This window comes from Rattus norvegicus, chromosome 1, assembly GCF_021556685.1.
Source record: "Rattus norvegicus strain SHRSP/BbbUtx chromosome 1, alternate assembly SHRSP_T2T, whole genome shotgun sequence".
Lineage (NCBI taxonomy): Eukaryota > Metazoa > Chordata > Mammalia > Rodentia > Muridae > Rattus > Rattus norvegicus.
Window position 1 is genome coordinate 240,402,301 of NC_141534.1, and position 9,598 is coordinate 240,411,898.

Here is a 9,598-nt window from a genome sequence, read left to right on the forward strand (position 1 = left end):
ATCCTAGGGAGATCCATGCATACCCCACCAAGACTCTTCCTCTTTATCTAACCTATCTGGGTCTGCAGATTGTAGCTAGGTTACCATTTACTTGATGCCCGATGTCCACACACAATTAAATAATTGGATATATTCCATTTCTGTCTTTTTGGGTTTGTACTTCTGCATTCAATTCACGATGTCTGCCTTTTTCTTTTCTTTTCTTTTCTTTTCTTTTCTTTTCTTTTCTTTTCTTTTCTTTTCTTGTTTTTGTTTTTGTTTTTTCTAGACAGGGTTTCTCTGTGTAACAGCACTGGCTGTCCCGCTGGAACTTGCTCTGTAACAGCTTGTCTCTGCCTTCTGAGTGCTTAATAATTAAAGGCGTCATTTTTTAAACAGCTGAATAATATTCTGTTATGTAAGTGTACCAGACTTTCTTTGTCCATTTTCCTGTGGAGGGACGGCTAGTTTGTTTCCACTTTCTGGCTAGTATGAATAAAGCCACAGTATACATGGTTGAATGACTGTCCGTATGGTAGGATGGAGGGTCCTTTGAGTGTATGCCCCCAAATGGTATAGCTGGGTCTTAGGGTAGATGGATTCCTAATTTTCTAAGGAACTATCATATTGATTTCTGTAAAATGAATACTAATATTCTGTATGTATTAATTAATACAGGAAATCATTATATAAAATGAATTCTGTATGTATTAATTAATACAGGAAATCATTATATAAAATGAATTCTGTATGTGTTAATTAATACAGGAACTCATTATATAAAATGAATTCTGTGTATATTAATTAATACGGGACATCATTATATAAAACGAATTCTGTACATATTAATTAATACAGGAAATCATTATGGCAGGAGTTATTCCTTAGCCCGCTATTTTCCAAGTAAAAGACACAAAGAGCTTTAGGATTTATAACAGGTCCTATAGCACTACACCTGGGCAGGGATGACCCCTCTAAGTCCTCCCGTCTGCCACCCCTGCCAAATGCCCATAAACATGTGCGTCTATTCCGTTTGCGCTGCTCCTGCTCCACCAGCCCTCATGGCCACACACTCACGGCCCATACTACCCCGAGGCATCTCCTTCTTCCTCCTCTCTCACGCCCTTTCATCTCTCTAAGTGTTTCTCAGCCATTTGGGACTCTCCCATTGAGAATTCCCTGTTTAGAACTGTATCCCATCTTTAAGTTATTTTATTACTATTATTTTTTTTTTTTGGTATGGAGTTTCTTGAGTTCTTTAAATATTTTGCATATTAGTCCTCTGCTGGATGTAGAATTGGTAAAAATAGTTTCCTTTTCTTTGTTGGATTGATGGCGTCCTTTGCCTGATGGGAGCTTTTTATTTTCATGAGGTCCTGTTTATTAATTGTTGGTCTTCGTGCCTGAGCTATCAGTGTTCCATTCAGAAAGCCATCTCCTGTGACACTGCATTCAAGGCTATTGTCCACGTTCTTCTATCAGGTCCAATGTGTCTGGTTTCATGCTGAGATCTTCGATTCACCTGGACTTGAATTTTTTTCAGAGGAGGAAAATTTTATTCTTTAAAAGCAATTGTTTAGAGAAAAAGGAGTTAAAAACCAAAGTTTTTGCTGCAGCCTTTTCCGAACAGCACAAGCTATTAGGAAAGCAATTTCTTTTTTCTTTCAAGATGCTCCACGCTGGCCAGGATTCTATGGTGACAGGAACACTGTGCATGTCCTAGTGAACAAGACTTGAGACTCTCAAGGGGACAAGTCTTCATAACTCTACACATTTCCTATTTCTTACAATGGAGATGGTAAAGGCATCTGACCTTACTTCCCTCAGAGGAGATAAAGGGCACCCACCGCATGCCAGCAGACCTTTACAGACCAGGGCAAGGAATCCCCAGACACCCACCTCATCCCCAGACACCCACCTCATCCCCAGACACCCACCTCACACCAGCAGACATTTACAGACCAGGGAGAGAAATTCCCAGAAGACACTTGAAACACACTTGACAAGGAATGACAGCAACACACCAAGAGCTGCTCTGTCCTGCACAAGTCTTTACCACAGCTCGAATAAACGTGTATGCACTCTCCCTGTCCACCACAGACAGCACATTCCGTCCATGCTGACACACAGATACATCTGTGTATATTTACATATACCAATACTGACACACGTTTCTGTGTCTGGGTCTGGAGAGGGACAAAACCAATTGTTTAACAGAACACAGACATTTTAATCACTTCCTCCAGAACAAAGGAGAAGCTTTCACAGCAAAGGAGCATCCACCAAACCGTTCTATGCACCGAAAAGGGGAGAGGCAGGAAAAGAAATACCTGGAACTTCCTCAGGCTCTCAACTATTAAAATAACAAAATCTAGTGTCTATAAAAGCTTCTTCCATTGCAGGGCACAGGGTAGACATTTTTGGTACTGTAAATCTCGGAGGCTCACACATCCGTACTGGTCAGGTGGAAGAAAAGGGCTGAGAGGAAAGTCCCTTTCGTTGCTCACCATGTTTTAGCATTCATCTTCGCTTACAATATAAACAAAGACTTACACATCCACATTTTCAAGGTGTTGACATTTCCAAGGTATTTGCAGATACTCTAAGTACTGAGTCTGCTGTGATACACAACTGCTGTATCAATCCATTACTGCCCATCAGAGTTGCAGCCCTGACTAATCCTCCTGCATCCGAGGCAAACAAAAGGCTTATGTCTTCCCAGGAACAGGTGCACACACACTTTTAGGACAGGGAAAAAATCTTAGTGATGACATTTAAAGTTTAATTACCAGCAGCAGAAGGCCTTGGAACAAACATTGATCTCCTAAGAGTTAAGAGGCAGATTCCATGCATTTCTGTTTCTTAGCTGCTGGCTCCTCAGTCTTGGGTGAGTGTAAAGCACCCTCACAGGACTCGAGACTGGGGTCTACTCGATGGCTGTTTGAGACAACAGTGAAGCCTGACAGAAGGTACCCTCTACCTCCACTCATCAACAATTCGGGATGACTCCGTCTAGCAGAACCTGGTAATTTCTGAGCCAGGTTTCAGACAGTCTTAGGTTAATGACTCCTCCCCTCTCCCACAGTTTTGTGTAACATTCCAACAAAGGCTCTTTATACTGACAATAGACCACAAACCGCGGCCTTGACCGGCTACAAAGTCCAGCAAAGACAGCAGCAGGGGCGTGGGGTGGAAACGACTGGCCACGATCAAACCATCTGCATTTCTTTCTCCCAGCAGAGCAGCAACCTCCACATGTCTTTTCCTCTGCTCTTCTTGTCTCCTTTGTTTTTCCTGAATATAATCTCTTTTGCTTCTTTTTCTTTAGGCTCCTTACTCTCTGGGACCCCAGGAACAATGTCCACGGGGCTCTGTTCTGCGTTGCCTTCTGGGCCGTCTGCAATGCTGTCCTTATCCGCCTGTTCAGCAATCTCTTTCTCAAGCTCACCATTACTTTCTTTAACTGCAGTGCTGTCTCTAGGCTCTGAGGATAGCATTTCGGCAGAAAATGTTCCACTGAGGAGACTTTTTACTTTGTTGAGGGGAAATTCATGAAGACCACTGGGGAAAGATTTGGGAAATCCAAAACAAGCTGTTGCTGCCCAAAACGGGTCCATCTCCAGGGTACAGCTGAACAATGGAGCCAAAGCCTTCCATTCATTCCATCATGGCTCCTAGCACCAAGCCTGAACATGTTTCCATGACAATCATTTTATTGCCAGCACAGATATTTCCCAACGTCAACATCTGGGCTAGTGTATCATATCTCATGTGGTTAATTTTTCCAGGTTCTCTTTCATAATACATAATTGAAAGAATACAGGTAGATGGCTTCAAAATAGTAATGATAGCTTCATTTTTTTTCTTCTTTTTAATATATTTATCTTGAGCAAATTCTGTCTCGTCTCGAAATGTACTATTTTCAATTAGCTGCTGAAGTATTTCCTCTCCTTTAATGCCCTTGTCTTTCAGAGCCTTTATATCATCTTGAGTAAGTTTCTGGGACTTTCCATCATCAACTATGTTTCGATTATCAGTGCCCCCTTCTTTGGTCTCTGACGTGGGCTCTTCCAGCTTCTTCCTGAGCTGAAGGCTTCCTCCACTGCTCACTTCAAACGTTGACCCGTAACTATGGCCAATGGCGTTATCCAGGTAGAACTACTGTTTTTCAAAAGTTACTTTTTTCCTCCGCTGGACTTGCACTGCTTCGAACACATCTTCTCGCTTCAGCACCACGAAGTCGCCGTCATGGATGCAGTGGTCCCCGAGATGCGGGGGCTGTGGGCTCGGCTGCTCCGCGTCTGACATCTCCATGGACGCCAGGCAGTCTTCAGCCTCCGTTCTTGCTCCAGCCGCTAGGAGCCCGGCACAACCAGGAGTGACCTGCGCCTCCTCCTTGAAATATATATATATATATATATATATATATATATATATATGCATTTTTTTACATGCAGACATCCAGTTAGACCAGCACCATTTGTTGAAGTTTTGTTGTGTGTAGTTCTTTATATATATTAAAAAAAAAAACCAGGTGTCACATGTGTTTAGATTTTTGTCCCACTTTTCCATTTTATTCAACTGATTAACATTGCCTGTTTTTTATGCCAATTGTCATGTGATTTTTTTTAAAATCACTGTAGCTCTGCAGTATAACTTGAGATCAGTCACAGGGATGCCCCCAGCAGTTCTTTTATTATTTGGAATTGTTTAATTGTTTTAACTATTCTGGTTTGTTTTTGTTTGTTTTTCTAAATGAAGTGGAGAATTGTCCTTTCAAGGTCTGTAAAGAATTGTGTTGGGATTTCGATGGGGACTGCATTGAATGTGTAGATTGCTTTTGGTAGGATAACCATTTTTACTATGTTAATCCTATTGACCCATGCGCAGGGGAGATCTTTCCAGCTTCTCAGGTGTTCAATGTCTTTCTTCAGAGACTTGAAGTTTTTATCATGGCTTTCGTTTGCTTGGCTAGAGTTACCAAGATATATTATTGGAGGCTATTGGGAAAGGTTCTGCATGTGTGATTTCTTTCTCAGTCTATGTGTCATTTGTATACAGGAAAGTTACTGATTTTTTTTTTAAGTTTATCTTGTAACCAGCCACTTTACTGTAGGAATTCCCTGGTGGAATCTTTAGGGTCATTTATGTATACTATCATATAATTTTCAAATAATGACACTTTCACGTCTTCCTTCCCCCTGCACCTCCTTGATCTCCTTCAGCTGTTCTATTGCTCTAGCTAAAACTTCAAGTACTGTGTTGAGTAGATATAAAGAGAATGGACAACCTTGTTTTGTTCTGGATTTTAATGGAGTTGTTTGGAGTTTCTCTCGATTTAATTTGATGTAGTTTATAGACTTGCTGTAGACTGCCTTTATTATGTTTAGGCCTAATATCCTTAATCTCTCCGGGACTTTTATCATTGAGTGGTATTGGATTTTTGTCAAAAAGCCTTTTCTGCAGCCAATGAGATGATCCTGTAGTTTTTCTTTCTTCCAGTCTGTTTATATGGTGGATTACATTTACGGATTTTTGTATATTGAACCATCCCTGCATCTCTGGGAGGTAGCTTATTGGATCATGGTGGATGATATTTTTGATGTGTCCTTGGACTCAGTTGGCAAGTATTTTATTGAGTATTTTTGAGTCTATATTCATAAGGGAAATTGGTCTGTAATTCTCTTTATGTGGTTTAGGTATCAGCCTTCTAAAAAATTTGGGCAATGTTCTTTCTGTTTCTTTTTTTGTGGAATAATTAGAGGAATATTGTTTCAGCTTTGAAAGTCTGGTAGAATTCTGAGCTAAACCCATCTGACCCTGGTCTCTTTTTGGTTGAGAGACTTTCTTTTTTTATTTTATTTTATTTTATTTTTTTTAAATTTATTTAATACTTAATAATAATTCTTTGGTTTCCGGGCAAACATCCTCCTCCCCCCTCCCCTTCCTTATGGGTGTTCCCCTCCCAACCCTCCCCCCATTGCCGCCCTCCCCCCAACAGTCTAGTTCACTGGGGGTTCAGTCTTAGCAGGACCCAGGGCTTCCCCTTCCACTGGTGCTCTTACTAGGATATTCATTGCTACCTATGAGGTCAGAGTCCAGGGTCAGTCCATGTATAGTCTTTAGGTAGTGGCTTAGTCCCTGGAAGCTCTGGTTGCTTGGCATTGTTGTACATATGGGGTCTCGAGCCCCTTCAAGCTCTTCCAGTTCTTTCTCTGATTCCTTCAACGGGGGTCCTATTCTCAGTTCAGTGGTTTGCTGCTGGCATTCGCCTCTGTATTTGCTGTATTCTGGCTGTGTCTCTCAGGAGCGATCTACATCCGGCTCCTGTCGGTCTGCACTTCTTTGCTGGTTGAGAGACTTTCAATGACTGTTTATATTTTTCTAGGATTTATAGGTTTATTTAAATTATATGACCTTGATTTAACTTTGGTTAGTCTTATTTACTGGGGGAAAATTATCCATTTCTTTTAGATTTTTCCAATTTGGAGGAGTACAGGGTTTTAAAGAACATATTTCTGACTTTCTGGATTTCCTTGGCGCCTGTTGTATATCTCCCTTTTCATTTCTGATTTGGCTAATTTAGATATCCTCTCTCCATCTTTTAGATAGTTTGGGTAATGTTTTATCCATCATGTTGATTTTATAAAAGAACCAATCCTCTGTTTCCTCAATTCTTTGTATTCTTGTTAGTTTCTATTTTACTGATTTCAGTCCTCAATCTGACTCTTTCTTACCGTCTACTCCTTTTGAGTATATTTCTTTTTGTTCCAGAGCTCTCAGGTGTGCTTTCACCATCCCCATGGTTCTCATGTTTAGTCTTTTCATGCTGTCCCAGACTTCATGGACGCTCTGTGTCAGAATTTTTTTGGATTTAACATTTTCTTTTGACTGATGTATCCATTTCTTCTACTAACTTCTATGCTGAGATTCTCTCTTTTGTCTCTTGAATTCTGTTGGTGGAGCTTGTTGCTGTAGATCCTTTATGAATTCCCAAGTTTTTCATTTGCAGAATTCCCTCAGCTTTTTTTTTTTATTAACTCTCATTCCATTTTCAGGTCTTGAGCAGTTTTGGTTTCAATTATTCATTTTTCCTTGAATTTATTCATCGCCCCTTCTTGTTGTTTTCCAGGATTTCTTTTTCCTTTTCTTTTTTCTTTTTTTGTTTCCATAAAAGTTTTATTTATCCCCAAAACAACCCAGTGAGGTAGGGTGATCAGGGCATTTGAAGATGAGAAAACTAAATCTACATTACTTGCTCATGGCTATACAGCATAGTAAATAAGTTGAAATTAATTGAGATTTTTAAATGTCCACGACTTCATATTGATTCATGTGGAAATAAGCAGAGAGAATATTAACTCCCCCTACCTCAATGCCAAAAGGACACTACCTTGAAAAATCCCATTTCAAAAGATGAAAGCAGCATTTCATTGCTTATTTCTACAAAGATTTATAAAATAAAAAATAGTGAAATATTTCAGTATATATATAATATATATTTCAGTATATATATACATATACATACATATATATATATATAATGGTCTCATTCAGGGACATATCCTTCTGCTATGTAAATGATCAGGTATTCAGAGTTTTATAAATGCACACTCTTAATTTAAAAGTATGAATGACAAAAATGGCAATAAGCAGTAGCCTCAATCTTCATTATTCCTCCACCATTTTAAATACGGTCTGTGAAATATGGTCCCAGCACTTAAAAAATAACCTACCAGGGAGAGAGGGGAGGGAGACAGAGAGTGAGAGAGGGGGAGACAGAGACAGAGACAGAGACAGAGACAGAGACAGAGACAGAGACAGAGACGACAGAGGTGGGGGGCTGGTCAAATTTTGCAACCTATTCTCAAACCACAGTATTTAAAACGGGATATACCCAAGTTGTCTATTTAAATCACCGGGAGAGCTTTAAAAATACAGAACTCTCAAAGCCTGCTCTAGATCCCAGGCTTCAGGATGCTGTATAGTTTAAAATTTCTTTAAGAGATGTATCCAGTTCCTCTTTAAGGACATCTACCATCCTCATACGCTTGTTTCTAAGGTCTTTCTCTTGTGTTTCGGCTGCATTAGACTGTTCAGGGCCTGCAATGGCAGGACAGCTACACGCTAGTGGAGGCACACTGCTCTGCCTGTTACTGTGTTTTTACAATGACGTCTAGGCCTCTGAGTTTCATATGATTGTACATCTAGGTGTGACCCCTTTCTGGATTTGTCTTTGTTAGATGTATGTTTTGTTTCTTGGCTTCTGTTTCCTATCTGGATGTTTGGAGTGTGTTGCTGTGGTGGCTGTGTGTTGCCCGTTTCCCTGGCTGGCTCAGCTAGAGTGTTCACAGGGAACGGCTGTTGGTTTTAGAGGCTGGGATACTGGGATGAACTGTGGAAAAGAAGGTTGAAGGAAGTCTCTGTGATCCATTTGGAATAGGGTCAGAGAGGAGAGGGAGACCTTAGCATGTTTTCTGGTACTGAGCTTGGGATGAGACTAGGGGGGAGTGGATCTTAGGAGCAGTAGGAAGTATGGTTGTGCCTTCAGCCTACTTGTTGCCATGGGAGGAGCAGTCCTTCGGTTACCAGGAGGTGCCTGCTGGAGTTGGGGGCTGGAATACTGTGATGGGGGCCTAGGAGGAGATGGTCTGTGGGATCCACAAGAGATATGCAGTTGGTGATCTCTTGCAGCACTAGGGTTGAGACTGAGGGAATTGGATCTAGGGAAACAGAAAGCTTGTCCTAACTTCTTATCAAAATTGTCAAAACCCTATGTTAATTATTTTTGTCTTTGTGTGTGGTGCTGGGAATTGAACCTGGAGCCTTGTGAATGCCAGGGAACTGAGAACCACAATGCTAATTTTCCTACGTGGTGTACTAAATGGAAATCCAAGCTGGGGACTTCATGTGTAGGCCTGGAAATGTGACGTCTGTGTGTCGGGACCCAGTCACATGGCAACTGGAAAGTACAGCTTCTCTGTGTACTCAGGAGGAGAAGTTGGATTGGCGGTCACTTAGCCAGCTTATGCCGCCACAGAGATCTGCTTGTTTCATAATGGAAGCCTACTGAAATGATGACGGGCCACTTGAGTCTTCAGCTAGGGTTCAACACGCTCAGATGTAAGTAAATCTGTAGGTTTGCATTTTTCAAAACCTACTTGTGATAAGGGTACCAGCGTCGCAGTTAACGCCAATCAGCATCGGCAGCTAGATCCACGTGTAAACACCCAAGAGTCAGCAATGGCAGGCCCGTCCAGAAGAAACCGCGAGGCTCTGCCAAAAAGCCTGAGTCTGCGGCCGCAGTCCAAAGCTTCCAGAACGCCATGGATGTGCCTGATTGCGAACGGTAAGATTCTGCAAATTGACCTCTGGCCTCCACACATAATTGCACTGGTGAGCACTTGCAATAAATAGTTCTTAACTCACGGCACGGAAATAATGGATACATATTTTTTTAATTTGTTTTGGATAAATATCTTTAATTTTCTTCTAATAACATAATTTTAAAATAGAAACAAACTGAAAACTAGTTAGTGTATTAGATTCAGAAATATTAAAAATGATATTTAAGTAATAGTTTATTTCATCGAAAAGAGGGATAATGCAAACGGTCAAA

The 9,598-nt window shown here is 40.9% G+C and overlaps 1 pseudogene; it reads right to left on the reverse strand.

Annotated features, from left to right (window-relative positions):
* Positions 1-2,653: 2,653 nt before the first annotated feature.
* Trmt6-ps1 (tRNA methyltransferase 6, pseudogene 1) lies at positions 2,654-4,350 on the reverse strand (annotated as a pseudogene).
* Positions 4,351-9,598: the final 5,248 nt, after the last annotated feature.